Source organism: Phyllobates terribilis, unplaced genomic scaffold (genome assembly GCF_046119375.1).
Source record: "Phyllobates terribilis strain yellow unplaced genomic scaffold, ASM4611937v1 Scaffold_3__8_contigs__length_932513732, whole genome shotgun sequence".
NCBI lineage: Eukaryota > Metazoa > Chordata > Amphibia > Anura > Dendrobatidae > Phyllobates > Phyllobates terribilis.
The window spans coordinates 713,867,963-713,887,555 of NW_027362763.1; the positions used below are offsets into that span (position 1 = coordinate 713,867,963).

At 50.4% G+C, this 19,593-nt stretch overlaps 1 long non-coding RNA gene across 1 annotated transcript in view; it reads left to right on the top strand.

Annotated features, from left to right (window-relative positions):
• The first annotated feature begins 635 nt into the window (after window positions 1-635).
• The window catches only part of LOC141257468 (uncharacterized), a 202,444-nt gene continuing 183,486 nt past the window's right edge, over window positions 636-19,593 (top strand). The window contains exon 1 of the long non-coding RNA XR_012318071.1: window positions 636-719. This is a non-coding gene — a long non-coding RNA (uncharacterized lncRNA). The remainder of the gene's footprint in view (window positions 720-19,593) is intronic.

Genomic DNA, 19,593 nt, shown 5'->3' on the forward strand with positions numbered 1-19,593 from the left:
GACTACAGAGAGACACAGAGATCAAACTTCAAAAATCAAACCGTATTGTATAGCAGCATAACAGCAACAATACAATCGTAATACAATACTCTATAATTCCCAAGTCGTGGGACATGACAGCCGGGTTTCCTTTAAGTGAAGCTCAACCTCCATTTTTTTAACCTTGCCTTTAATGTCACCTTCTTATACACATAACCCCTGAAGTGATGGACTAGAGAAAAGTAAATATTACACAGGTCCACTAGAGGGCCCCCTTTATCCTCCCCATTAGGTCTATACAGTGCACATTTTCTAATGCACTACGTATACAAAATACTTACATATTATAATCTCTACAAATATTTCTTACATTTTTCATTAGTTACTGCACAGTCTGAATATTTGTTGCTCATTTCTAGTACAGATTCATGAAGAGTTTACTCACATCTCACAGGAAATTAATCATAGTTGCACATATTAATGTGCCTACGGGTCACACCTCGATAGAAAAGAACATTTTTATATTTTGCATTCTGAAAAGCTGCCATACCTGAGTAATTACATAAAACACTAAGAACTTCATTTGCAAAAACAGAGAAGTGAAAACAATTTCTATGACTTTAGTAAATGATTTATGCGCTCCTGATGTCACAAGTAATTAACTGGCTGCTGGTGCTGAAGGTACAGCACAGATGTAGCAGAGCTGAAGTTACTGGGGCTGTGAATGAACCGCCAATATAGTGAGTACTTAAAGGTTCTATGTGCTCTAATATATTAATGGTTGCCGAGAGTGGCTCCAATTTGAAGGTGGCTCCAAATTGAGAGTGGCTTCAAATTGAGAGTGGCTTCAAATTGAGGGTGGCTCCAAATTTAGCTCTAAACAACCTGAAGAGTTAACCCAACTACAATCACTATTGTTTTACGCACATAACACGCCCCCTGGGCCGTGGGGTACTCGGTGCCTGGCCGGTCGTTGCTAGGGGAGATGTCACAGTGGCGGGGACCCGGTCCGTGACCCAGGGCGGTCAATAAAAGGGGATATTTACAGGGGAATTAAAGTTCTTATATACAGTTTGTGACGCCACCTGTGGTATGCGGCTAAAGGGAGCCGCCGCTGCGGAGCAGGTCCTCTGGAGCTGATGTTAGTGCAGCAGAGTTGGTTCAGCTCTCCACAGGCAGAGCTTAGCTCCAGGGCAGGAAATGGTGATGTTGTTATAGATGTTGCTGTGCAGTGTAGTGCAGGGGGTGATGGCGCAGCAGTAATAATTCACAGAGACAGTGGGGATGCAGTCTTCCGGATTTACTCACAGTTCTCACTTTGCTCCTGGTTACAACTGCAGATCATAACTTCCCACGTCGTTCTGCGTTCACCGGGCAGGGGCTCAGCTAACCCTCCGGCACCTCCAGAGTACATAACGGGACCCCCTTCTGTGTGTTCCTTCTGGTCGTCTCCCTGCACCTCACACCCAGTGTCTCAATCCAGTGACCGCGGACCTTGTCGGGCGACATCTTCTCTGTCCCCTGGGCCCTCTATGGCCACCTTCTCGGTGAAATAGATGTGGCTTGTGGCTGCAGCACCTGCAATGCTGCACCCTCCAGTTACCTAGTTGAATATTGTAATTCTCACTAGTTAGGGGCCGGTCCCCTCTGCGACCCGATCCCTCCACCGCCTAGTAGATTCGGGTGTACGGGTGGCCTCCAGCACTGCCCGTACCCCTGGGATCCTTTCTTCACTCCAGGAGCCCTCTCTCTGCTCCCGTTTCTTCCTTCTCTCCTTCTCCCGGGGCCTCCTCACTCAGGCCCACGCTTCCCTGAGCAGAGCTCCTGCTCCCAACTCCTCCTCTGACTCTCTCTCACTTCTTCTCTGACTGGAACCCTTCTAGATGGTTCCACCCCTTTTTATATCACTCTTACTGAGCTCCCTTAACTGCTTCCTCCACCCACACCCACTACATGGTTCCCCCTACTTTGGTTCCCCCCACTCCAGCCAGGGACAGGGCTCAGCAGGAGAGCAGTGCATCTTGCCCCTCCTGCTGGTCTGGAGTAGTGTAGTGTTGGATGCAGGTGTTAGGGTCCCGGGCAGTACTCCTTCCTTACCTGAGAGTGAGATACCACACCTCTGGGTGAGATGCAGTATCTCTGTGGTGACTGAACCCGCATGGGCGCCACACACATATTTCTGATTTGCCTAATTTCTATTTTCTTTAGATTTTTTTGTTGTGGCATGGTTGAAGGGGTCACTCTACAAATAGGGTCACACCTGGGGTACTATTTTTCCTTGTGGAGACTGCTAGTTGGCATTGAGAGATTTATGGGCTAGGCAATGCTCCATATGAAAAAATATCTGAAAATTAGCTTTCCTCCAGGGAAGAAGAAAGCTAGCAGTCTAGTGCCACCTATAAGGCAATGTTCATACTTAAACAGGGTATTGTCAAGTTTGAAAGTTATCACTATCCATGGGATAGTGGATAGTGGATAACTTCCCAATCACCGGACCACTGGACTCCCCACTAATCACGAGAATTGGGTGTGAATGAACAGGAGTTCGAACCTGCACACCGACACTATATTCATTTTTATGGGAGTGCCCAAGACCAACCGAGTTCAGCGCTTGACTATCTCGAGTGGTCCAATAAATGATGATTGATCTCCACTCCATTCATCCTTGGCTCTTCAGAGTCCCAATTATCAAGATTGATGGGGGTCCCAGTAGTCAGACGCCTTATAATCTAGATGGTATATCCTACTGCAAGGATAGAGATTTAAAACTTGAGAATATCTGTCACGGCACTGTAGCAGGATATCACGGGGTTAGGGGCTCCTTCCCTATCCCTCAAAGTACGGGGCACCCTAGTCTCTCCCTGCTCCCCGGATTACTTCTGATGGTGAAGGCAATGTGCCTTGCTGTGCTCCTATTTCAACTCTTATCTGTCCCCTCCCCCACCCAGGGAAGTGGGGAGTAGAAGTGTATAAGAATACACCAAATTGACAAACAAGGGAAGACTGACAAGGTTAAATGAAAATACCAATCATACAAAAATACACTCACAAACAACTGAGAGGAACACTTGGGAGTAAAAGAAGGAGAAACCAAATAGGAGAGGATGAGAACGTGCATACAGACAAACACCAAGCAACAGTCTTCTGAACAATTCTCCAAACGCCACCTCCAACAAACCAACATCTCCAACTCCAGAACCAAGCAACAAGAACTAACACTGGCAATCCCTTATTGCCAGAGGACCAGAGGAAAGAAGAAAATATATAGCAGAGAGGAATGGCCAACACTGAACAGCTGAGACCATCAAAGCAGGAAAGCTCCAGGAGCCCTCAGCTGAACAAATTAACCCCTGCACTGCTAGCAGAAACCTGCACTGTTTAATATGATGGTGAAGTGCTTTTAATCAGTGTAGGAGTATGCAAAATCAGACACTGCGGTCTTCTGGCCCATCTCTGTCGCGGTAAACCCGTGACAATACCCTTTTAACAGCTTTCTGCAGAAGGGTGTCATTTCCGTTTACGGCAACCTCTTAGACTGTGATGGATAAACTTTTGTGGTAGGTAAAACAACAGTTCTCCTGGAAAATCATACACCTGTTTAGCAATCAGATGGGAAAACTGTTCTCTAACCTCACACGTTATGATAGTTGGTATCAATGCAGGAAACAGTTTGGAGTCCAGATTGTTTAACTGGATTTTGCTGCAGGAATTATGCGGATTTACCATAGATTTATCCTTTTGCAATAATAACCTGCAGCATATTGGACGTGCTTTGGATTTTACAGCACTACGACTGCAATTAGTCTCTTCAGCATGGGGATAAGATTTCATACAATCTCATTCATAATGCTGGCACTACAATGGACAGCAGATAGAGATGAGCGAATCTCCTGAAATTCAATATAGGGAAAATTGCTTGAAATCAAACGGAAAATCAATTCATCAAAAAAAATTTGATACAAATTTAATCTCCAGGGATGAGGTTAAAAAAACTTCTTATGGTCACCTCTCCTGGGCTCTTTGTGTATCCCTCCCGCGTCAACCAATCTTCTTATCGCCTTCTCTCTTATTTCTTCTTCTCTTTCCGGGCCTACAACACTGACATTCTTCACTAGGCCCCCCGCAGTCATAAGGGGCGCGACACATGATGTGTGTCGGGCCCCATGTGATGGTGTGGGCCCCAGTGAAGAATAGGAGCACCAGAGGCCCAGAAGAAAAGAGCTGATTGGAGAACCGGTAGGAGAGGGAGAGGTATGGGGAAAGCCAGGGAGAGGCGAGTATAACTTTTTCTTCTAGCCCCTTTCCAGCCCTTACAACCTGGCAAAATTGCTCGAATTTTCTCAAATCGAATCACGAAAAATGAAAACATCTTTCAGGAAATTCATACTGAATTTGATTTGTTCCGAATTGATTTGCTCATTTCTAACAGCAGATTTAGATGTAGCTTTATGTCTGTCTCTGTTTTTAGACTCTAGATGGAAAAGAGAAAAAAACATTTTTATTGTTTGTTCTCAAAACGTAATAAAATATTATATTTACATAAGTCGAAAAAAACTTTCAAAGCTGATCGGTCTTGTGTGCAAAACTGAATGTAAATGAAGTATTTCCAGACCTGATAATAATTGCTAGAGAATACGTGATCATACATACAAAACTGATGAATAAATCTGCATTTTACTCTTGATTAGCCACTAATTGTTGGCAATGGTTAATATATCATTAATGATCCATTAGCAGTCACAGGAGTCGCTGGTGGTGGAGTGTCAGCAGCACCAGGTCGGGGCTATGATCTCAGTGACACGTCTTTCTGTATATTGTAAAATGGCCTTCAATAAGGCGTACGGGAGATCTTGACGAAAAAAACAACATATCACACTCTATCAGGAAGGGCAACCCCGCGACCACGTACCGGCCCGAGCTGGAGGGGGGCCCAACGACGTCAGCGGCTATTTCAGGGGTATGTGCATCTGAGGGTGCACATTCAGCTGAAATGTATTGCAGCACAGAGACCCGCCAGCCCTCTGCACTGCAATCCATGCCTCCAGCCAATCTGATTAGTCGGCAGCTGATGTTGGCGAGCTTGTTACGGGTGGCACATGGCAGTGACATCTTGCGCTGCCCATCACTTGCACACTGAAGTCATTTGTTGGCTTCTGAGCTGACTATAGAAGAGGATGCCGCATGTTGTGGGAGTGGAGGAATGTAAGAATAATAGTTTCATTTTTTTTATTAACCAGGAAGGGGCCTAGGATGGAGGACATTATGCCAGGAAAGTGAGACATTATACAAAGAGAGGTTCAGGATGGAGTACAATATACCAAGATGGTATTACTGGAAGGGGCCTAGGATGAGAGACAGTATTACTGGAAGGGGCCCAGGATATGGAACATTATTACTGGAAGGGGCCCAGGATTGTGGACATTATCTCAGGGATATACCTAGGATGGAGGACATTATGCCAGGAAAGTGAGACATAATACAAGGAGAGGTCCAGGATGGAGTACAATATACCAAGATGGTATTACTGGAAGGGGCCTAGGATGAGGAACATTATTACTGGAAGGGGCCAGGATGGGGGACATTATTATAGGAAGGGGCCCAAGATGTGGATCATTATACCAGGAAGGGGCCCTGGATGGGGACATTATTACAGGAAGGGGCCAGGGTGGGGAACATTATTATAGGAAGGTGCCCAAGATGAGGGACATTTTTACAGGAAGGGGCCAGGATTGGGGACATTATTACAGGATGGAGTCATTATTACATGGGGAGTGAACATGTATATCTTCACTGAATCTAGAACGCTACAAGGGCCTATACATCTGGTGAACATGTGTAGTGCCGGCGTCCCTGCCCTCTGCTAGGCAGGGACGCTGCTCCTCTCACCGCTCTGCTCCGTGCCCGGCTTCCTCCCCCCGCTCTGCTGTCAGCGCGCGCTCCGTCCCGGCGTCCTCCTCCTGCTCTGCTCTCAGCGCGCGCTCCTTCCCGGCCCCTGTGCTTAGGGCGCGCGCGCGCGCGCTCCCCTCCTCTTAAAGGGGCCGCGCGCGCCGCCCTAAAGAGTCCCCGGCCAATGGCCGGAGGACTTCATCATATATAAGGCACCTCCTCCAAAATGGAGGTGCCCGAGCAATGTTGTTTGCACCTGTGTCTCACCTGTGCTTCAGCCCTCAGGTCCCGTTGCCAGTTACCTGCCAGTTACCTGCCAGTTTCCTGCCAGTTTCCTGCCAGTTTCCTGCCAGTTTCCTGCTAGTTACCTGCCTGATTCCTGCCTGAATACTTGTTACCTGCCTGCCTGCCTGAGGTCCGACGGTCTGCCTTACAACTCCGGTCAGTCTGTCTAAGGACCAACTTGTCCGCTCACCTGGGAGCGCACATCAGCTACCTGCCTGCTTGCCTGAGGTCCGACGGTCTGCCTTACAACTCCGGTCAGTCTGTCTATGGACCAGCTTGCCCGCTCACCTGGGAGCGCTTCTCCGTTACCTGCCTGCTTGCCAGCCCGGAGGCTCCGTTGTCACGTGCTGTGACCACCAGCTATCTCAGAGACTCTTGCCCGCTCACCTGGGAGCGCATCTCCGTTACCTGCCTGCTTGCCAGCCCGGAGGTCCCGTTGTCACGTGCGGTGACCACCAGCTATTCCAGAGACTCTTGCCCGCTCACCTGGGAGCGCTTCTCCGTTACCTACCTGCCTGCCAGCCCGGAGGTTCCGCCGTCACGTGCCGTGACCACCTGCTATTCCAGAGACTCTCGCTTGCTCACCTGGGAGCACACATCTACCATCTGCCTGCTAGCCTACCCGGAGGCTCCGCCATCACAGGTCGTACCTACCCCTTACCCAGAGACTGCCCTGATCACTTGCCGTAACTCCCTGTCCGTTCACCCAGAGACTGCCACCCGCTCCCTTACAAGGGCCGCCCCCTTGTATAGTAGCTCAGAGGTTCCGCCTCCCGGACCCGTTACAGTTTGCTCGGGCCATGGAACCCGGTGGCACCCAAGCTCCCTCGCTCTCGGACCTCGGTCTTGAACTGTCCCGTCAGAGGTCCCAACAGGAGGCCATCCTGGGTCACCTGCGGAATGTTAATACTCGCCTGAACACTCTGTCTGATCCACCAACAACCTCCGCCAGTGCCATATCTTGCAATCCGGCGGCTCCGCTGCTCACTAATACTATGGTATCCTACCCCGGACCCCGGCTTTCTGCACCTCCTCGCTTCGGAGGCGACCCCGTCCAGGCTCGGGGCTTCTTGAATCAGTGCACCCTGCATTTTGAACTTTTGTCCTACCAGTTTAACTCCGACCGGGCCAAAATTGCCTTCATCATGTCCCATCTCACCGGGGAGGCCCTGGCCTGGCTGAATCCTCTATGGGAGAGAGGAGACCCCCTGGTGTCCAACTTGCCTGCTTTTCTCACGGCTTTCCGGAAAGTCTTCGACGAACCCGGACGGAAGACCTCATCTGCATCATCGTTGCTACGCCTCCGTCAGGGGAGTCTCACCGTGGGCCAATATGCCATACGGTTTCGTACCCTTGCCTCGGAGCTGGCCTGGGATAACGACGCTCTGGTTTCCGTCTTCTGGGAGGGTCTGTCCGGCCGTATTAAAGATGAACTTGCCGGTCGGGACATTCCTACCACTCTCGATGACTTAATAACTCTTGCCACCCGAATTGACCTACGGTTTCAGGAGCGTGCCAAAGAGGTCACCCGTGAGAGAAGGATTCCACGTTTAGCTCCTACTTTCCAGAAACCCGTCATTCCCTCCATCTCTCCCCAGGTACACTCTCCTGAGCCTATGCAGGTCGACCAGACCAAGATGGTCAAAACCCGTCAGGACTCACGCCGTGCCGAGGGGAGCTGCTTCTACTGTGGCAGTAAGGAGCACCGGATCCGTGCCTGCCCGGAGAGGTCGGGAAACGCCTGTGTCTAGGTTCGCTCAGAGAGGTCCACCTAGACAAGAATAAATCCTCTCCATCCCTGCTGTTGTCAGTTTCGATCATCTACGGGGAGAACCGTTATTTCGAACTAGCCCAACTTGACTCTGGAGCAGCCGGGAACCTTATTTCACAGTCCCTGGTTGAGAAATATCGCATCCCCACCAAACCTCTGGCTGTACCCTTGTCTGTCGCTGCCGTGGATGGGGGCCTCTTACCTCGCCCCATTCAACTCATCACCGAATCCATTACCCTGCAGGTGGGAATGCTGCATTCTGAAAGTATCTCCTTTCATGTTCTGCCTGGACTCTCTCACGCCCTCTTGCTAGGTCTGCCCTGGCTCCAGAGACATGCACCCGTGCTAGACTGGCAAACCGGAGAGGTCCTTCGCTGGGGACAAGACTGTCATAAAACCTGCCTGGTTCCCGTCCATCCCGTCCGTCCCTCTCCTACCCCAGCTAATCTACCTGGACTTCCGATTCCTTATTGGTCTTATGCAGATGTCTTTAATAAAAAGGAGGCAGAGACATTACCACCACATAGACCATACGACTGTCCCATCGATCTGCTACCCGGTACTACTCCTCCCCGTGGGCGTATCTATCCTTTATCCGCTGCTGAGACCCGGTCAATGTCCGAATATATTGAGGAGAATCTGGCCAGAGGATTCATCCGGAAATCTACCTCCCCGGCGGGAGCAGGCTTCTTTTTCGTCAAAAAGAAGGACGGCTCTCTCCGTCCCTGTATAGACTATAGAGGCCTAAACCTGATCACGGTGAAGAATAAGTACCCCCTTCCGCTCATTCCAGAATTATTTGATCGTCTGAGGGGGGCTAGGATCTTCACCAAACTGGACCTTCGTGGGGCGTACAACCTGGTTCGTATTCGTCAGGGGGATGAATGGAAGACGGCATTCAACACCCGGGACGGCCACTATGAATACCTGGTAATGCCCTTTGGTCTCTGTAACGCTCCTGCCGTCTTTCAAGAGTTGGTCAATGACATCTTCCGGGACCTTCTCTACTCCTGCGTAGTGGTGTACCTGGACGACATCTTGGTCTTCTCTCCGGATCTCCAGACTCACCGGAGGGACGTTCGTCAGGTCCTGCTCAGGCTAAGGCAGAACCATCTCTACGCTAAATTTGAGAAGTGCCTCTTTGAGCAGACCTCGCTTCCGTTTCTGGGCTACATTATCTCTCAGACCGGCCTTCAAATGGATCCTGAGAAACTGTCTGCCATCGAGAAATGGCCCCGACCGGAGGGGTTGAAGGCCATTCAGCGTTTCCTGGGCTTCGCCAACTACTACCGCCTCTTCATACCACACTTCTCTTCCCGGACGGCCCCAATTTCTGCGCTCACCCGTAAAGGTACTAATCCCAAAGAGTGGCCACCCGAAGCAGAGGAGGCCTTTCTTTCCCTTAAACAGGCCTTCTCTTCCGCCCCGGTGCTGCATCGCCCAGATGGCAACAAGCAGTTCTTCCTGGAAGTTGACGCCTCCTCCTCTGGAGCCGGAGCGGTACTTACTCAAAAATCATCTTCCGGGAGGATGGTAACTTGTGGCTTCTTCTCTAAACTCTTCTCCTCCTCTGAGCGCAACTATTCCATAGGAGACCGAGAGTTATTGGCCATCAAACTGGCATTGGAGGAGTGGCGTTACCTGCTCGAGGGGGCTCTTCACCCGGTAATAATTTACACTGACCACAAGAACTTGGCTTACCTCCAGCATGCCCAGAGACTTAACCCGCGCCAAGCCCGGTGGTCCTTGTTTTTTGCTCGTTTTGATTTTGTCCTTCATTTTCGCCCGGCTGACAAAAACGTCAAGGCGGATGCCTTGTCTCGATCCTTTCTGGTGTCTGATCTCGAGGAGGATCCGAAACATATCATCGATCCCGCCAGAGTAATGCAGGTGGCTCCCGTGAGTCTAAATCGTCTTCCTCCTGGTAAGACGTTCGTACCAGTACCTGATCGGGAGAAGATTCTACACTGGGGTCATTCGTCTAAACTAGCTGGCCACGCCGGTCAGAAAAAGACCCTCCAGCTTATTACCCGGCACTACTGGTGGCCTAACCTGCACAAGGATGTAATAGACTTTGTTTCTGCCTGTGTGTCCTGCGCCCGCAACAAAGTTCCGAGACACCTGCCGGCCGGCCGCCTCCTACCTCTGCCAGTACCTGCTGCCCCCTGGCAGCATATAGCGATGGACTTCATTACTGATCTGCCCGTCTCTGCCGGTTGTACGGTCATTTGGGTGGTCGCTGACCGCTTCTCCAAGATGGCTCACTTCATTCCACTGCCAGGTCTTCCGTCTGCACCCGAGCTGGCTAAAGACTTTATCCGCCACATCTTCCGTCTTCATGGCCTGCCCCGTCACATCGTGTCGGATCGTGGGGTACAGTTCACTTCCCGTTTCTGGAGAGCCACTTGTAAATTGCTGGACGTCACCCTGGACTTCTCCTCCGCTTACCACCCACAGTCTAATGGTCAAGTGGAGCGGATCAATCAGAACCTGACCAGTTACCTTCGGCACTTCGTTAATGCCCACCATTCTGACTGGGTGGATCTCCTGCCATGGGCCGAATTCTCGTACAACAATCACGAGAGCGAGTCTTCCTCCAAATCCCCGTTTTTTGTAGTCTACGGTCAGCATCCTCGGATCCCGTTTCCCGTCTCCACCTCGGCGGACAATCCGGCTGCGGAATCTCTTGTTAGCAAGTTTTCCTCCATATGGGAGAGTACCCGGTCCGCACTCCTTCTGTCGTCCGAGCGTATGAAAAGACACGCTGACAAAGGACGTCTGGACCCTCCTCAATTCCGCCCTGGGGATAAAGTCTGGCTCTCGTCCAAATATGTCCGGCTCAAGATCCCTTCCTATAAGTTAGGGCCTCGGTTCATCGGCCCACTGGAGGTCATCAGTCAGATCAACCCGGTGGCCTATAAATTGAAACTCCCGGCCAACTTACGGATCCCTAACTCCTTCCATGTGTCTCTCCTCAAACCTGTGGTACTTAACTCTTTTTCCAAGTCTACAGGTACGCCTCCTGCTCCGGTTTCTGCTGAGGACGAGTTTGAGGTAGAGAACATTCTTGCCACCAAAATGGTAAGAGGAAAGACCTTTTTCCTGGTAGATTGGAAGGGGTTTGGTCCTGAGGAGAGAACGTGGGAGCCCCGGGAGAACATCCATGCCCCTCTCATCCTAGCTAAATTTCTGTCTGGCCTAAAAAAGGGGGGGCCTAAAGGGGGGGGTACTGTAGTGCCGGCGTCCCTGCCCTCTGCTAGGCAGGGACGCTGCTCCTCTCACCGCTCTGCTCCGTGCCCGGCTTCCTCCCCCCGCTCTGCTGTCAGCGCGCGCTCCGTCCCGGCGTCCTCCTCCTGCTCTGCTCTCAGCGCGCGCTCCTTCCCGGCCCCTGTGCTTAGGGCGCGCGCGCGCGCGCTCCCCTCCTCTTAAAGGGGCCGCGCGCGCCGCCCTAAAGAGTCCCCGGCCAATGGCCGGAGGACTTCATCATATATAAGGCACCTCCTCCAAAATGGAGGTGCCCGAGCAATGTTGTTTGCACCTGTGTCTCACCTGTGCTTCAGCCCTCAGGTCCCGTTGCCAGTTACCTGCCAGTTACCTGCCAGTTTCCTGCCAGTTTCCTGCCAGTTTCCTGCCAGTTTCCTGCTAGTTACCTGCCTGATTCCTGCCTGAATACTTGTTACCTGCCTGCCTGCCTGAGGTCCGACGGTCTGCCTTACAACTCCGGTCAGTCTGTCTAAGGACCAACTTGTCCGCTCACCTGGGAGCGCACATCAGCTACCTGCCTGCTTGCCTGAGGTCCGACGGTCTGCCTTACAACTCCGGTCAGTCTGTCTATGGACCAGCTTGCCCGCTCACCTGGGAGCGCTTCTCCGTTACCTGCCTGCTTGCCAGCCCGGAGGCTCCGTTGTCACGTGCTGTGACCACCAGCTATCTCAGAGACTCTTGCCCGCTCACCTGGGAGCGCATCTCCGTTACCTGCCTGCTTGCCAGCCCGGAGGTCCCGTTGTCACGTGCGGTGACCACCAGCTATTCCAGAGACTCTTGCCCGCTCACCTGGGAGCGCTTCTCCGTTACCTACCTGCCTGCCAGCCCGGAGGTTCCGCCGTCACGTGCCGTGACCACCTGCTATTCCAGAGACTCTCGCTTGCTCACCTGGGAGCACACATCTACCATCTGCCTGCTAGCCTACCCGGAGGCTCCGCCATCACAGGTCGTACCTACCCCTTACCCAGAGACTGCCCTGATCACTTGCCGTAACTCCCTGTCCATTCACCCAGAGACTGCCACCCGCTCCCTTACAAGGGCCGCCCCCTTGTATAGTAGCTCAGAGGTTCCGCCTCCCGGACCCGTTACAACATGCAGGTGGTGGCCCAGGTCCAAATTTTGCTCAGGGACCCATCGGACTCTAGTAACACCACTGGGTGCCCGGTTAGAGTGTGAATTAGTCACTGAATTTAGGTACTAATGGGCCATATAGTACTTTGATCCCTGTCAGAATCGAAGCCAGTGCGCATGTGCGACCTTCCTATAGGGTTGCCGAGTGCTGAGCTCGGGTTTTTCTTCCAGCCCCATAGATAATGAATAGAGTGGTGGTCTGGCGTCCGACCTGCTGCTTCATTCTGGAACAGGGATAAAAGTTCCCCATGGGGATAAAAATTCCCCATTCTGCCAATTGGTGCAAATCCCAGAGGTTGGACACCCACCGATCAGTAACTATCTGTGGATAGGAGATAAGTTGTTTTCACTGGACATCCTCTTTAATGTGTGAATGGTCTTATATGTGCAAATGTAGACTAGACACTATGAAGATTCCATTATGATCTGGATTCATTGATAAAATACTGCAAATTTTATACCATCATTGAATACATTGAAATACATAGATATCCAGCCCAAATTAGGGAAAACACTGCCTTGGATATCTTAATCACCCAATAATATCTGAAAAATAGAGCTTTAATAAATTATATTCTATGCTTATAAAATTAAAATAGCACATTAACTGCAAATATTCCCAGATACTTTAATGTAGAATTAGTCTAAACCAGGGGTCTCAAACACGCGGCCCGCGGGCCGCATGCGGCCCCTCCGGCTGCTTCTTGCGGCACGCAGGCACAGACCCCGTAACGATCGCGGCTCTCTCCAGCAGCCGCCGACATCAGCGCTGTAATGCTGTGTATTGCCGCGCAGAGACCGGCTCTCTGCACAGCAATACCAGTGTCAGCCGCCGGCCTATCAGAGGCCAGCAGCTGACCTCTGCGCATGGCAGTGACGTCATATGCCGCTGAGCTGGGACGCAGATGTCAGCTGCTGGCCTCTGATAGGCCGGCGGCTGACACTGGTATTGCTGTGCAGAGAGCCGGTCTCTGCGAGGCAATGCACTGTGCTTCAGCGCTGATGTCGGCGGCGGCTGGAGAGAGCCACGATCGTTACGGGGTCTGTGCCTGCGGGCCGCAGGTGCATAAAGGACGCCGAGGGAATGGAGGACAGGTGAGAATCTTTTTTTTTTTTTTTTTCTCTGTCATGTGAAATACAGCACAGGGGGACAATGTGCGCCGTATGGGGGGACGGGGACCCTGACCGCCGTATGGGGGGACGGGAACCCTGACCGCCGTGTGGGGGGACGGGGACCCTGACCGCCGTGTGAGGGGATGGGGACTCTGACTACAGTGTGGGGGGACAGGGACCCTGACCGCAGTGTGGGGGGACAGGGACCCTGACCGCAGTGTGGGGGGACGGGGACCCTGACCGCAGTGTGGGGGGACGGGGACCCTGACCGCAGTATGGGGGGAACCTGGATGGGGGACATGTCTGCAAGATAAGGACCAGGATGGGGGACCATGGCTGTAATATGGGGGACCTGGATCGGAGACCATGTCTGCAATATGGGGCACCATGTCTGCAATATGGGGGACCATGTCTGCAATATGGGGGACCTGGATGGGAGACCATGTCTGCAGTATGGGGGACCATGTCCGCAGGATGGGAGACCATGTCTGCAGTATGGGGGACCTGGATGGGAGACCATGTCTACAGTATGGGGGACCTGGATGGGAGACCATGTCTGCAGTATGGGGGACCTGGATGGGAGACCATGTCTGCAGTATGGGGGACCTGGATGGGAGACCATGTCTGCAGGATGGGGGACCTGGATGGGAGACCATGTCTGCAGTATAGGGGACCTGGATGGGAGACCATGTCTGCAATATGAGGGACCTGGATGGGAGACCATGTCTGCAGTATGGGGGACCTGGATGGGAGACCATGTCTGCAGTATGGGGGACCTGAATGGGAGACCATATCTGCAGTATGGGGGACCTGGATGGGAGACCATGTCTGCAGTATGGGGGACCTGGATGGGAGACCATGTCTGCAGTATGGGGGACCAGTTCAAAAAAGTGTATAGAAAATAAAATGGTATCACTAAAAATGTCACTTTGTCATGCAAATAATGCGGCCCCCCAAATTAAATGTTTTTCCGTGTGCGGCCCATATGCCCAGCTGAGTTTGAGACCCCTGGTCTAAACATTCACATTTTGCAGAATTGCATATTCTATAAAAACATCTTAATGAGACAGGTGACGTCCATGTACACCAAAAATTTCCTTATTAATGTCATACATTTAGTCTAGAGTTCCTACATATATATTTGACGTAGTTAAGCACAAGCATGCAGCTACTGTAGATAAAAAGCCAATTATCTGCAGGTTTGCCAACTTAATTTTTATTTTTTTTTCTGAACAAATTATTAAACAAATCATGAATAGTCAATATTTTTTATAGATACATTTTTCAACCTAAAAGGGAATCTGAGAGTAGCATGATGTAGGGGCTAAGACCCTGATTCCTGTGATGTGTCACTTACTAGGCTGTGTTTTGATGTTTCAATAAAATCAGTGGTTTATCAGCAGGAAATTATCACTACAGGACTAAGTGTTTCCTGCCTCCTAGACAACTGCCTCTGTGTAACCACGCCTCCATTACTGATTGGCAGCTTTTTGCCTATGCAGTGTACACAGAAAGCAGCCAATCAGAGGTGTGGGCAGGGTTATACAAAGCTCAGCATTCTGAGCTCTGCTAGAGCTATAGCAGAGAAAACAGGGATTTTATCAAAATGACAGAATGCAGACAAGCAACACATCACTGAAATCAGAGTCTCAGACCCTACATCATGCTCTATCCATTATCGATCTATCTATCTATCTATCTATCTATCTATCTATCTATCTATCTATTATCTATCTCTATCACTCCATACATAAATATATTATGAAGTTTAGAAGTTTATGCCATTCATAATAGCACATTTGCACACATTGTGGCAGTCGGCAGTTTTGACCTTGATATGATATGTACTGAGCACAAAATATGAGATTTCATTATGTTTTGCAGCTGCTCTCTCCTATGACCTTATCAGTAATTGAACACTGGCTCATTGTCTTTGCTGTCCTTCTACATGCAGCTAATGATTGCAGAATGTAACCTATGGAAGAAGCTCAGTATATGCTTATAATCGCACATCTGTCCTTGAGTGTTAGTAAGTGGTAACTTAAATAGCAATTACACTGTATTCTTTTTTTTTCTTCTTTATAAAGCACAAAGGAGACACATATGCTCCTGAATAATAACTCTAGAGTGACCTTGTGTAGGCTGTTTGGTAAAAGAATAGATGAAAGGTACGGAAGCTTTCAAGTCTTAAGGAATGATATTTTGAGACAATGTGAACTTGCTCTGTCAGTTCACCATTGAAGATATCTGAGTGCGGTCCCATTTTCAGATTTTCACATACTGATACAATGGAGAAGATGGAGAATTTTTTTTTCCATCTTCTCCTCATCTGAGAAAATCTGGTCAAACTCTGATCAAAGTGTGATCAGAATAATTGGACAGATTCTCTCAGATGAGAGAAGACCCTGTCTTCTGCACCTAGCCTGAAACTAAGGCCATGGCACCACTATCAGTATTTGGTCGGTATTCGGTCAGTATTTTTTCTCAGGAATGGAAGCCAAAACCAGGTGAGGAACAATCAGAGAAAAGGTATAATAGAAACAAGTCACCAATTCTGCATTTATCACCCACTCCTGGTTTTGGCTCCCACTCCTGAGAAAAAGTACTGACCGAATACTGAACAAATACTGATAGTGGTGCCGTGGCCTAATGGGGGAGAGCTCAGCTGACTAAGGGTGCTTTCACATTGCGTACTAAAATTCCCTGCAAAACGGGGTCTGGACTAGTGTTGAGCCACCCCCGTAGTGTTCGAGTTCGGCTCGGTTCGTCGAACACCCGTGTGTTCGCCGAACTGTTCGTCGAACTGTTCGTCGAACACCTTCGAACACCGTTAAAACCAATGGCAGGCAAACAAAAACACATAGAAACACATAGAAAACACCTTCAAAGGTGTCCAAAAGCTGACAAACTGCTCAGAAGACACAACTAACACATGGAAAAGTGACAAGTACATATAGTCATGCGAAAAGAAAAGAGGTGGAGGAGTAAAAGGAGGGGGAAACACAGATATAGGCATGTCATGCCCTTCTAAAATCCAAAAAGTGAGAAGCCGACACGTTCAGTCCGCTCCTGCCCGTGCCACCTCCGTGTCGCCGGGTTTGTGCCAGAGCCGCGGTGAACCCTGACGGCCAGCCCCCCTCTCCCAATACTGGTGCCTGTCTGCTGGTGGGTCGAGCGAGCCCCCCTGTGGTGGAGGCAGCTCTAAGCTTTTTAATTTAAATTGTCCCTCTAATTTGAATGAATACACTTTAAATCCATTTACAAGGATCTATTGGAGGGCAAGTCTCATGCCAGCAGCCGCGTAATTCCAGCTCCAGTAGCGTCCACTAAAGCTGCTGCAGTTAAAAAGCTTTTATAAGGATCGAGCTCGGCTGTCCACCGCAAGGCATCCTACTGCCAGTCCCAGCCCCTATGCCTTGGGGTGCCTCCTGATGCTCTTCACTGAGTATCCCGTGGTCCCGAAGCATTTCCTTTGAAAAAATTAAGTGTCCAAACTACAGGTGGTGTAGCTTGCTTAACAGCCGGGATAATCCGATGACTAGCAGACACTGCTACTAGGCACAAAGTATTTCCTGGGCTAGATGCAGTTAAAAATTTCTAATTAGAAACTCTCGTTGGATGCTGAGAGAGCATTCCATAGAGTCTCCTGCCACGCCATATATGACTCTCTTAAAAAGCTTGGGGTAGGAGTCTAGGGGACCCTTTTATAGCCAAAATCTCGGCCCTGTATCACAATACGTCACCTAGGCTGAAGATAAATGGAACTGTAGCACCCTGAGGGCTCGGTTGCTACAGAGGTATTGCACCTCACCCAGAGGTGTGATATCTCACTCTCAGGTAAGGATGGAGTGTGGATCAGGACCCGACACCTGCATGCATTACACCACATTGCCGTGGGGCAGGGCGACCATTATGCCTCTGAGATGGGCACGACAGTCCCTGTCCCTGGCTGGAGTGGGGGGAGGGAACACTGAGGAAGGGGAACCCTGTAGTGCAGGAGCAGGGAGGAAGCAGTTCCTGGGTGCATTGAGAAGGGAGTATAAAAGGTGGGCACCATCTTAGTTCAGTGCAGAGAAGTCTGAGCAGAAGTGGCAGGGAGCAGGGGCTCTGCATGAGCTCTGCTCCGGAGGCGGGCCTAGTAACAGAGGCCCAGGCCTGGAAGAGGGAGAAGGAAGGAAGAGGAGCGGAGAAGGCTCCAGGAACGAGGAATGAAGGGATCCCAGGGGTGCGGACGGGCGAGTCGCCACCGCACGCCCGAATCCACCTGCGTGGAGGGGTCAGGCCAAAGGGGGAGACGGGTCCTCGAAACTAGTGGAGGCAGGAAACGACCCTCAGCTAGAAACCGGAGGCTGTGACATTTCATGTGGCGCAGCCCCTCGCTACACCCGCTAGGAAGGCACCACATAGGGTCAGGGAAACTGGCGCCAAGTTTACCAAGAGGAGGCCCGAGGCAGCCGGACAGAAGGGTTGGTAAGAAAGGCCAGACAAAGGACACACAAAGGGGGTCCTGTGAAGCGCTCCAAAGTTATCTGGGAGTTGTCTGAGCCCCTCACCTGGTGAGCACAGTACGACGTGGGCAGCCGTTACCTGCAGACGTGGTCTGGATAATAAGAACTGTGAGTAAAGGCCCTGGACTGCATCACTGACTCCGTGTCGTTACTGCTGCTGCCCTGCACCATCACCCCCATCCTCCGCATACACTGCCCTGAGGCTATTCTCCTCCCGTGGGGAGTTATGCTACGCTCTGCTGCACCCACAACACCAGCCTCAGCGGTCTGCCCTGCAGCGGCGGTTCACTCTGACCGCAATCCACGGGTGGCGTAGTCGGACATTTAAACATCAAAACCACATAAATAGTTCCGCCACTGGTTTGACCACCCTGAGCCACGGAACCGGGTCGCCGCCACGAAGACTACAACCACCAGCATCCACCAAAAAGGGTCCGGCTCCGGGTGTCCCAAGGCCCAGGGGGTGCATCAGAACATTTTCATCACCTTTCACAATCACCAATGGGACAAGGCAGGGATGTCCTCTGTCCCTTCTCTTATACATCCTAGTGACGGAGCATCTGCTCTCATCAATTCGCCATAACCCCAATATTAGGTGGATTGAGGTGGGAGGCACCGAGTACAAGTGCTCTCTATTTGCTGATGATGTCCTACTATATATCACTCAATCACATATATCCATCCATGCTGTTATGGCTGAAATAGATCACTTTGTTACATGGTCAAATTTTAAAATCAATGCAGCGAAGTCTGAGGCCCTCGATGTCTCCCTCCCCAAATCCATATAGGATTTCATCCAGTCCAACTTTCCCTTTGCCTGGCCCTCACAGGGTATCAAATACTTAGGAATTCCTATTCATAGAGACCTCTCCCATCTATGTTATCTTAATATTGGGCCCTTTATTGAACAACTCCATACAGACCACGGTTGGCAAGTTAGAACTGTAACTACGTGAACCACTGGTGTTTTGTGGAAAAGCACATGTACACTGTGTTCCAAATTATTATGCAAAAAGTGTTTAGGAGTGATAAGGGAAGAATTTGTTTGTTTGTCAGTTAAACTCATTGATGGTGATGTGTGTCAGGGCTCTTTATATCACTGTAAGCAATTGCAGACACCTGTGCTAATTAGTTTGGCAGGTGTGTCCAATGAAAGGCAAGACTACTTAAGAAGGCTGTCTCACATTATTAAGCAGCCTACATTTTCTGCCAAAATGGGAAAGAAAAAGGATGTGTCGGCTGCTGAGAAGCAACAAATTGTGGAGTGTTTAGGTCAAGGCATGACTACAATCAACATTGTGCGATGATCAGGATGAAGTGTCTTGGCAATCAAGAAGTATGTAGCTGATTCACAGTACACACGTGTGCGTGCTGATAAGGGCAAATTGAGGACTCTTTCCTACAGGCAATTACGTCAGGTTAAAAGAGCAGCGGCAAAAAAGCCTTGTCATAGCAGCAGACAAGTTTTTGAAGCTGCTGGTGCCTCCAACGTCCCCCGAACAACAAGATGCAGGGTCCTTCAGAGGTTTGCAGCTGTGCATACGCCATCCTGTCGACCTCCTCTATCCACTTCACACAAGCAGAAACGGCTCCAGTGGGCTAAACATTACATGAAGACTGATTTCAAAACTGTTTTGTTCACGGATGAGTGCCGTG